The following is an 11417-nucleotide window of genomic DNA, read 5'->3' as shown; positions in this document are numbered from 1 at the left end:
GACTCCAACTCACTGAGTTTGTGATCCCATGCTACCTTGAACATAAAGGCAGCCTGTATCCACTGCAGTGAATGTCAGGGTTAGTGCATCTTTAAGAAGTGGGTGCACTGTGTATGCCATGACTTTTTTCACATTGTCAGACAACCACTGGAGGTTGAGTTGAATGTCTTCAATACGGAATGCTTTCTGAAGGATCTACCGTTCCAATTTGTGTTGAAAAGCAGCAGCACTCAAGATGCCATAGATTGTCCAAACGCCTTCAGAACATTGTCCATCTTCACTCCTACTTCTTCCGATGCTGAAACTCTCCATGTGGGCCCTTACTATCTGACAGATCAATTACTTAAACACTGTCCTCACTGGCCATTTATCATTTCCCCACAGATACTCCAATGCTCATTCAAAACTCTGCCCTCCCTGCCTGCCCCAGCGCACAACCTGTATCTGTGCATTTTCATGTGATAGGAGTAGAATTAGGCCATTCGGCCATTCAAGTCTACTTTACCATTCAATCATGGCTGATCTGTCTCTCCATCCTAGCCCCATTCTCTTGCCTTTTTCCATAACCTCTGACACCCGTACTAATCAAGAATCTATCTACCTCTGCCTATCTCAGCACACACCTCAGTAAAAATGCATGACTGGACACTTTGCTACACTACATTCCATCTGCCACTTCTCTGCCCACTCTCCCAACCTGCAGAGTTCCTGCTTTCTCTACACTACCTGCTCCTCCACCTATTTTCGTATCATCCCCAAGCTTGGTCACAAAGGCTTCAATCCCCACGTCCAAATCATTAATAAGCAACGTGTAGTAATGGCCCCAGCACCAACCCCTGCGGAACTCCGCTAGTCACTGGCAGCCAACCAGAAAAAGCCCCCTTATTGCCATTCTTTGTCTTCTGCCTTCCAGCCAACCTGCTATCCACGCTGGTAGCTTCCACCCGCCGACTCTCTTGAATTTCAGGCACGTTGCTGGTTTAGTTTCGAGGTACAGCACGGAAACAGGTTCTTTCGGCCCACCGGGTCCGCGCCGACCAGCGATCCCTGCACATTAACACTATCCTACACCCACTAGGGACAATTTCTCCATTTACCAAGCCAATTAAACTACAAACCTGTACGTATTTGGAGTGTGGGAGGAAACCGAAAATCTCGGAGAAAACCCACGTGGTCACGAGGAGAATGTACAAACTCCATACAGACAGACCCGAAGTCAGGATGGAACCCGGGTCTCCGACGCTGCATTCGCTGTAAGGCAGCAACTCTACCGCTGCGCCACCGTGCTGAAGTACATGCTTACCTGTGGGAGGGACAAAGCTATAGGGTTGAAATGCAGCCTAGAGATGGTGTTCTTAGACTCTTTTGTTCAGCAGGCTTTGGGTTTCACGGAGGTCGTCTGCTATTACACTGTAGACCCAGGACATGCAGTGTTGCTTATTGAGGGACTATGCAAGCATGGACAACACCTCTGTCTGTGGCACTGGTGCCTCACACAGCCCCTGAAGCAGAGCTGCGCTGCAGCTCATGAACCCTACCCAGCAACTCACACTGGCACTTGGAGGTGCCCGTTAAATTACCAAGCTTTCTAGGACTACTCTTGCCCATCCTTACCCACAGTAAAAAGATTGTGCTCCAACATTTGGCACTGCGTGATCCAATTTCTAAGCAAGATGTGTTTCCCCAGTTCTGGCCTTATGTGCATTCCTACTTCCACTTTAGAACCTTGAGCATAGAACAGCACAGCACAGGATGAGCCCTTCAGCCTACAATGTCTGTGCCGAACATGATGCCAAGTTCAACTGATCTCATCCGCCTTTACATGATCTATATCCCTCTATTCCCTGCACTGCCATGCATCTATCTAAAGACTTCTTAAACACCGCTATTTAGTTTAGTTTGGAGATACAGCGCGGAAACAGGTCCTTCGGCCCACCGAGTCCGCACTGACCAATGATTCCCGCACATTAACACTGTCCTGCACACACTAGGGACAATTTATAAACTTACCAAGCCAATTAACCTATAAATCTGTACGTCCTTGTGACACGTGACAATAAAGTCACAGTCAATTCAATTCAATTCAATTCAGTCCTTGGAGTGTGGGAGGAAACTGGAGCTCCCACAGAAAGCCCACGCCGGCCGGTCACGGGGAGAATGTACAAACTCCGTACAGACAGCACCCGTATTCAGCATCGGGCCCCTGCCACACGGCAGCAAGTCTACTTTGCAGCACCATGCCGCCCTATCGTATCTGCCACCTGTTCCACCACCTCTGGCGATGCACTCTTCCTGCAAAAAACTTGCTCCACAGATCTCCATTACACTTTCCCTCTCACCTTATAGTTATGCCCTCTCGTGTTGGACATTTGCACGCTGGAAAAAAGATTCTGACTGTCTACACTCTCATAATTGTATATACTTCCATCAAGTCTTCCCTCAGCATCCGACATTCCAGTGAAACTTTGTTCCAGCAGAGGCAGTTGAAACTTTAGCTTGATGGTGTCCAGCATTAGAATTGCTTCTCTAAATCCCACACACTCCTCACTAGGGTTGCCAACTTTCTCACTCCCAAATAAGGGACGAAAGGTGACATCACCACCCTGCGCTCAGTGGCCATGTGCTCCCGCTCCATCAATGGTGGCTGCCCGGGGTGGGAGGCGGGTTGCTACGCAACCTCCGTTAGGCGGCGTCCGGGCCAACACTGTCCGGGCCTACAGCGGTCCCCGGATCTACAGTGTCCGGGCCTACAGTGTCCTGACCTACAGTGTCCGGGACTACAGCGTCTCCCGGGCCTAATACAGGACAAGGGCGGTCCTATACGGGACAAACCAATTTAGCCCAATATATGGGATGTCCCGGCTAATACAGGGCAGTTGGCAACCCTACTACTCCTCGCACATCCTGAAATGTAACTCCACCTGGTCTTTATGAAGACTAGATCTTTGTTCTTGTGAAGATACTTTTCCTGCATTGGAGAGGCAACAGCCTAATCTAATTTCTGAGGGCATCCATCACCAAAGACGCCTTTATTGATATTCACTCACTCCTAAAACCTACTTGAGTGAGATTTTAAGTGTCTTTACAAACAGGGCCAGCTTTAATTTGAAAATAAAAAGAAAGACTTGTTTGTGCTCGTGTGTTTCATGATCTCAGGACAGCCCAAAGTATTTTTCAGCTGAAGCAATGAAAATACTGCTGTTTCACAGCTGTAATTCAATGTCAGAAATGCAAGTGAAATTGCAAACAGCAAGACCCCACCAACAGTAATACATCAATGATCAGGTAATCTGTTTCGGTGACCTTGGTTAAGAGATAAGAACTCCCTCCTCTTCTTTGAAATCGTGGAGTGCAATCATTTACGGTCAGACTGGTGCTCAGTTTAATTATTAATCTCTTTTCTGAAAGACAGGGCTTTTAACACAGCAGCAGTGTCCAAGCATTGCCATGGCATGTCAGCCTGGATCATCAGGCCTCCAGAGCAGACATTGAACACTTAACCCTCTGGCTCTGAGGTTAATCCACTGGCACTGAGTCACATGACAGGTTTGTGGGTAGGGTTGCCAACTGTCCCGTATTAGCCGAGCCATCCCGAATTTTGGGCTAAATTGGTTTGTCCCGTAGGGGACCGCCGTTGTCCAGTATTAGGGCTGGTGGGGCACTGCAGGCCCGGACACTGTAAGTCTGGACAGTGTAGGTCTGGATGCTGTAGGTCCGGACACTGTAGGTCTGGACACTGTAGGTCTGGACACTGTAGGCCTGGACACTGTAGGCCCGGACACTGTAGGTCTGGACAGTGTAGGTCTGGACACTGTAGGTCTGGACAGTGTAGGTCCGGACACTGTAGGCCTCGACACTGTAGGCCCGGACACTGTAGGTCTGGACACTGTAGGCCTGGACACTGTAGGTCTGGACACTGTAGGCCCGGACACTGTAGGTCTGGACAGTGTAGGTCTGGACGCTGTAGGTCTGGACAGTGTAGGTCCGGACACTGTAGGCCTCGACACTGTAGGCCCGGACACTGTAGGTCTGGACACTGTAGGTCTGGACAGGGTAGGTCCGGACACTGTAGGCCCAGACACTGTAGGCCCAGACACTGTAGGTCTGGACAGTGTAGATCCGGACACCGTAGGTCTGTAGGTCTGGACAGTGTAGGTCTGGACAGTGTAGGTCCAGGCGCTGTAGGTCTGGACACTGTAGATCTGGACAGTGTAGGTCCGGACTGTGTAGGTCTGGACACTGTTGGCCCAGACACTGTAGGTCTGGACAGTGTAGGTCCGGACAGTGTAGGTCCAGACACTGTAGATCTGGACACTGTAGATCTGGACAGTGTAGATCTGGACAGTGTAGATCTGGACAGTGTAGGTCTGGACACTGTAGTCTGGACAGTATAGGTCCGGACATTGTCCACTCGGGGGCCCGGGCTCCGCCTAACGGAGGTTGCGTACTGACCCGCCTCCCGGCCCGGGTAGCCGCCATTGGTGAAGCGGGAGCACGTGGCCACTGGCTGGGTGAGGTCACGTGGGGCGCAGGGCGGTGATGTCACCTTGTCACGTATTTGGGAGTGAGATAGTTGGCAATCCTAGATGACAGGTTTGTGAGTCAACAAAGAAAGTTGGCAGCTTCAGCTTGGGCAGGGTTGAGCATTCAGTTTCATTTCCTGGGCTCAAGGTTGTGAGGGGAAAAATATAATCTGTGCAAAAAAAAATATTTCAGTGCAATGTATTGCTCAGTTGCAAAGCAAGCAAAAATGCATTACATTGAAACAAACATTTTCCAGACAATTTAATTGATAACGAGATAACAAGTTACATTGCTTGTAACTTCAGTCCTATGCTAAATGGTTAACTTAAAGTGCTCGGGATGACTTTGTACGGAACACTGCCTGCTTGGCTTTAAGCTAAGCATTTACCGTAGAAGTGAAGTTACAAGCTGTGAGGGCTGAAAGGGGAATATCTCGCTATCAGTGAAACTAGGTTCTGATTGTTTACACGGGCAGATTCCTACGATCATAGACGACATTTCACTGCCAAGAATAGAGGGATCCCAAGCTCAAGACATAACACAGCCCAGCAGCAATGGGCTGCAAGCACAGGGACACATGCAGCCTAACACAGAAGTCGGGAGGTCATGCTGCAGTTGTATAAGACGTCGCATTTCCAATATTGTGTTCATTTCTGGGCACCATGTTCTAGGAAAGATGTTGTCAAGCTGGAAAGGGTACAGAGGAGATTTATGAGGATGTTGCCAGGACTAGAGGGTGTGAGCTATAGGGAAAGGTTTAGTAGGCTGGGATTCTATTCCTTAGAGCGCAGGAGGATGAGGGGTGATCTTATAGAGGTGTATAAAATCATGAGAGGAATAGGAGGAGGAGCCAGCGCTGCCGTCGCAGCTGCGGCTTGCCTGCAGTCCGTTTGTCTTTTGTGTTTTTTGTTGTTTTTGTCTGAATTGTAGTTTAATAAGGTGTAGTGTTTGTATGTTATGTGGGGTGGGGGATGGGGGGGGGGGGGGTGGGAGGGAACGGGAACTGTAAAATTGTCTCTCCCGAACGGAGACGCGACCTTTGTTCCTGTGTCGTGTCTCCGTTCCTGCTGCGGCCTACCACCGGCCATGCACCTGGGACCACCTGGCAGAGCCCGCGGCCCGGACTCACCACCTGCGGCGCTGGCTGCCTTCGGAGGCTGCGGGAGCGGCTGCGACTCGTCTCCGGAGGCTTCGGCTCGGGCCGCGTGGACGTCGGAAGCCCGCAGGCCCCTGGGCCGACATCGGGAGCTCCGGCAGTGGCAGCGACAGCGTCTTCGCCCGCCCCAAATCGCGGGGCTTGGGTCGGCCCGCCGCGGACCTTTCACCGTCCGGCACGGCCTGGAATAGGGTCGGCCCGCCGCGGACCTTTCACCGTCCGGCACGGCCTGGAATAGGCCGTGGGATTTTCTCCGCCCGGCGCGGCGCTTCAATGTCGGGAGCCACGACCACCCCGATGTGGCAGCTCCAACAGCCTGACCGCGGGAGAAGACGGCAGGGAAGAGAAAAAGACATTGTGGCCTTCCATCACAGTGAGGAGGTGACTGGAGGGGACTCACTGTGATGGATGTTTCTTTTGTTTGGTGTTAGTTTGTGATTGTATGTGTTATTGCGTTTTTATTGATTATTCTTATTGGTCTTATTGTTGAACTGCGGGTAATGTTTCATTTCACTGCACATTTATGTGTATGTGACAAATAAACGACTATTTTTTTATACCGGCAGTGACGTGAGAGGATGCTGGCGTTGTTTGTTCGCCGCTTCTCACCACTTCTCTTTTTGTATTAATTTTGCCGTTTTTGAAAAGATTTTCTCAGTTTGCAAAAATCCCTCTGCTTAAACTAATCCTTCTGCTTGACCACCTGGTATCATCTGCCCAGCTCTTCCACCGCTGCCTCCGCACCCTTGGACTTCGCACCCTTGGACCTCTCACTCCTTCCTGTCTGTGCTCCTGTCTCTGCTGGCTTGGACTGCTCCCCTGTGGGTTACCTGACAGCTAGCGCTGCAGTCATCAACTCGCTAATTGCTAACGCTAACGCTACCGCTAACGCTAACAGCTGCCTGGCTGCCCGGCTACCTCCTCTGCCTGCACGTCCTCAGTTCCCTATTAACCCGTAGGCTGCTCAGCTTCCTCGGTCCTCATAGGCCTTGCTCTGGATCAGCCTGTTGTGCCTGCTGTGACGTTTTGATCTCTCTGGGCTCTATGCTCCTTCGCTCCTGCCTGGCATGGCACTGAAGTACTTCGCTGCGAGGCTGCTCCAGCTCAACAACCACTCCACTCCGACATGCATCTCTGCCATCATCAACCACGGACTTCTACGACAACCCAGATACATCCACAGAGGCTCCGGTCACAAGTTTGTTTACTCCCAGACCGGTCACTCCATCCCTGCACTCTGGTCAGCTGATCGGACTTCCACTCGTCCATTACGTCATCACAACAACGCACACGAGTGCGCCCCCTGTCTACAAGCCCTGGCTAAATCACCCGTGTCCATCCACACCACACAAAGCAACATGAAGCTCACTCTGCTCAATATCCGGTCCCTCAACAATAAAAGCCACATTCTGAATGACTTCATCCTGGAAAATAAACTGGACTTCCTCTGTCTGACTGAAACCTGGCAACAACCTCTGGATTACCTCCCACTCAACCTCACTACACCCAACGGATACTCCTACATCAATAAACCACGCTCGGAAGGCCGAGGTGGTGGGATTGCCATAATTCACCAACAGGACTTCAAGATCAACCTCATCTCCATCTCATCTGCTCCTTCATTTGAACACCTGGCTTTCAAACTCTCTGGCCACACACAATTAGTCATGGCAGTTGTCTACCGCCCTCCCAAACTACACCCATCATTCCTTTCTGACTTCTCTGACTTTCTGACCCAGTTCTGTTCTCTCTCCCCCTCAATCCTCCTCCTCCTCGGTGATTTCAACATCCATATGGGCTCCACTGACTCCACAATAACCGCTGACTTCACTGACATACTCAACTGCTTTAACCTCACTCAACATGTCAATTTTCCCACCCATAACCGTGGGCACATTCTGGACCTTCTCTGCTCCACTGGACTAAATCTACATCACCTCTCTGGCTCCGACCCCACCCTCTCTGATCACTTAGCCATCACCATGTCTGTCAACATTCCCACCCCAGCTCCAAAGCAAAAACGCAAAATCAACTTCCGTAAGCTGAACTCTGTTTCACCTACCTCGCTCTCATCCTCCCTCTCTGAAATAATGTCCGCCTCTCCCTTCGTTGACCTCCACAGCCCCTCTGACCTCACTGACTACTACAACCGCTCTCCTCCTGCCTCGACCAGCTTGCACCTATAAAAACCAAAACAGTTTCCTTCACCCACTCTGCTCCCTGGTTTACCCCTGAACTCCGCGTGATGAAAACTCATGCCCGCCAACTTGAAAGACTCCGCAATTCACTCCCAAGCCTACAAAGACCACCTGCAGCACTACAAAGATGCCCTACAAAGATGCCCTCTCCCGTGCCCTACAAAGATGCCCTCTCCCGTGCCCACTCCACCTACTACTCTCAAATAATTCACTCTGGCTCCGGAAACCCAAAAGCACTCTTCTCTACAATAAACAAACTCCTCAGCCCCCTGGACACCATCTCCCGCCATCCCTCAAAATCGCTGCTGTCACACCCATTCTGAAAAAACCTGGTCTAAACCCTGAAACCCCAAACAACTTCAGACCAATCTCCAACCTACCCTTTCTGTCCAAAGTTTTGGAACGTGCTGTAGCTTCCCAACTCAAATACCACCTCTCTACCAATAACCTGTATGAAACTTTCCAATCCGGATTCCGCTCCAACCACTGTACTGAAACTGCGCTCCTCAAAATCACAAACGACATTCTCCTCTCCTCCGACGCTGGCAACCTCAACATCCTCATCCTACTTGACCTCAGCGCCGCCTTTGACACCATAAATCACTCCATTCTCCTCACCCGACTTGAAACCTCCTTTAACATCACCGGCACAGCCCTATCCTGGTTCAAATCTTACCTCTGACAGACACCAGTTCATCTCCATTAACAACTGTAAATCCCCCACCGCTCCCCTCCCCCAAGGTGTCCCCCAAGGCTCAGTCCTTGGCCCCCTCCTCTTCATCCTCTACCTGTTCCCCCTTGGTCAATTAATCCGCCGTCATGGTCTCAACTTCCACTGCTTCGCCGATGATATCCAGCTCCTCATCTCCACCAAGTCAATCTCCCCCACCACACACTCTACACTGACAAACTGCATCACTGAAATAAAATCTTGGCTTCAATCAAATTTCCTCAAACTCAATTGCAACAAATCTGAAATCATCATCATTGGTCCAAAAACGCTCACCAAATCCACCCAAAACTTCATCCTCAACATTGATGGTCTCCCAGTATCCACCTCCCCTCACATCCGGAATCTTGGAATCATCTTTGATCAAACCCTCTCCTTCGACAAACACATCAAACACATCACAAAGACAGCCTTCTTCCACCTCAAAAACATTGCCCGTCTCCGTCCATCCCTCTCCTCCACAGCTGCAGAAACCCTCATCCACGCCTTCATCACCTCCCGTCTGGACTACTGCAACAGCCTCCTCTATGGCGCACCCTCAAAAATCATCAGTAAACTTCAATACATTCAAAACTCCGCTGCCCGTCTACTCACCCACACCCCGATCCGTGACCATATCACCCCCGTCCTTTACAAACTCCACTGGCTCCCCATCCCCCAGAGAATCCAGTACAAAATCCTCCTCATAACCTACAAAGCCCTCCATAACCTGGCCCCATCCTACCTGACCGACCTCCTCCACAGGCACACTCCCACCTGCACCCTCCGCTCTGCTGCTGCCAATCTCCTATCCCCCCACATTCGGACCAAACTCAGATCCTGGGGGGACAGGGCTTTCTCCATCGCTGCTCCCACCCTATGGAACTCACTACCCCAAACCGTTAGAGACTCCTCCACACTCACCACATTCAAAACATCGCTGAAGTCTCACCTGTTCAGTACTGCCTTCAACCACTGAAGGTCACCTCACCTTCTGTCTCCTTTCTCTGTTCGTTTACTTATTTACTTATTTATCTATTTATTCATTTCCCTATGTTCTCTAAATCTCTGTAAAGCGTCTTTGAGTATATGAAAAGCGCTATATAAATAAAATGCATTATTATTATTATTATTATTGACTATTGAGATCAGGTAGATGCACAGAGTAGGTGAATTGAGGACCAGAGGACATAGGTTTAAGGTGAAGAGGAAAAGATTTAATAGGTATCCGAGGGGTAACTTTTTCACACAGAGGGTGGTGGGTGTGTGGAACAAGCTGCCAGAGGAGGTAGTTATCGCAGGGACTATCCCAACATTTATGAAACAGTTAGACAGGTACATGGATAAGACAGGTTGGAGGGATATGGCCCAAACGTCGGCAGGTGGGACAAGGGTAGGTGGGACATGTTGGCCGATGTGGGCAAGTTGTGCTGAAGGGCCTGTTTCCACACTGTATCACTCTATAACTCTATGACATACACAAAGTGCCAGGTTGGGTGCTGACAAGTGAAGGACGCCTCTCTTCACACTTGGAGAGGACACTGCATGTCATTTGCACTTTTAATCAGAGGCACATGTCTGCGATGAAGCAGACTGCAGCCTCGTGGGTTGTAACCGTCTGCAGCAAAGAGGTGATGTAATCTACCTGCATCTCCTGCAGCCAGGAGAAACAGAGGAGCTTCTCAGCACGACAAATGATCCAATATCTGCAGATGGTGTTAGGTTCCCTCAATATCAGAAGTTGTCCCATGCGTATCCATGTTCTCAGAACGACATACTCACCAGAACTGGGTTCCCCATTCCCCCGCAAATAGGGGTGCCAACTATCTCACTCCCAAATAAGAGACAAGGTGACGTCACCGCCATGCGCCCCATGTGACCTCACTCAGCCAGCGGCCACGTGCTCCCGCTCCACCAATGACAGCTGCCCGGGCCGGGAGGCGGGTCGCTATGTAACCACCGTTAGGCGGCGCACGGGCCTCCGGACCTACGCTGTCCGGGACTACACTGTCCAGACCCACACTGTCCGAACCTACACTGTCCGGACCTACACTGTCCAGACCTACACTGTCCGGGCCTACACTCTCCGGGCCTACAGTGTCCGGGCCTACAGTGTCTGGGCCTACAGTGTCCGGGCCTGCAATGTCCGGGCTTACACTGTCCGGGCCTATGGTGTCCGGGCCTACAGTGTCCGGCCCTACAGTGTCCGGTCCTATAGTGTCTGGACCTACAGTGTCCGGGCCTACAGCGCCCTCCGGGCCTAATACGGGACAAGGGACAAATTACAGGACAAATCAATTTAGCCCAATGTATGGGATGTCCCGGCTAATACGGGACAGTTGGCAACCCTACCTTCGGCCCACCATGCCCATCCACATTAGTTTTACCTGCCCACATTAGGATTATATCTCTCTAAGCCTTGCCTATTTAAGTCTGTGCAATTGCCTTTACACCATCGTGTTTTAATCTGATTCCACCATCTATTGGCAGCACATTCCAGATTTCAATGACTGTCTGCGTAAAAAGGAAATCACCCCTCAAATTCCGTTTAAAACTCCTTTCCATAATAATCATAGTAATCATAATCATACTTTATTAGCCAAGTATGTTTTGCAACATATGGGGAATTTGATTTGCCGTACAGTCATACCAATAAAAAGCAACAAAACACACAAAATGCATTTTAACATGAACATCTACCACAGTGACTCCTCCACATTCCTCACTGTGATGGAAGGCGAAAAAAGGTTCAATCTCTTCTCTTCTTTGTTCTCTTGCGATCGGGGACCTCGAGCCTTCCGTTGACGGGACGAACTTGGCTCCTGTAGCC

This window comes from Rhinoraja longicauda, chromosome 8 (assembly GCF_053455715.1).
Source record: "Rhinoraja longicauda isolate Sanriku21f chromosome 8, sRhiLon1.1, whole genome shotgun sequence".
Classification (NCBI taxonomy): Eukaryota; Metazoa; Chordata; class Chondrichthyes; order Rajiformes; family Arhynchobatidae; genus Rhinoraja; species Rhinoraja longicauda.
Note: the sequence above shows the minus strand (reverse complement) of the source record.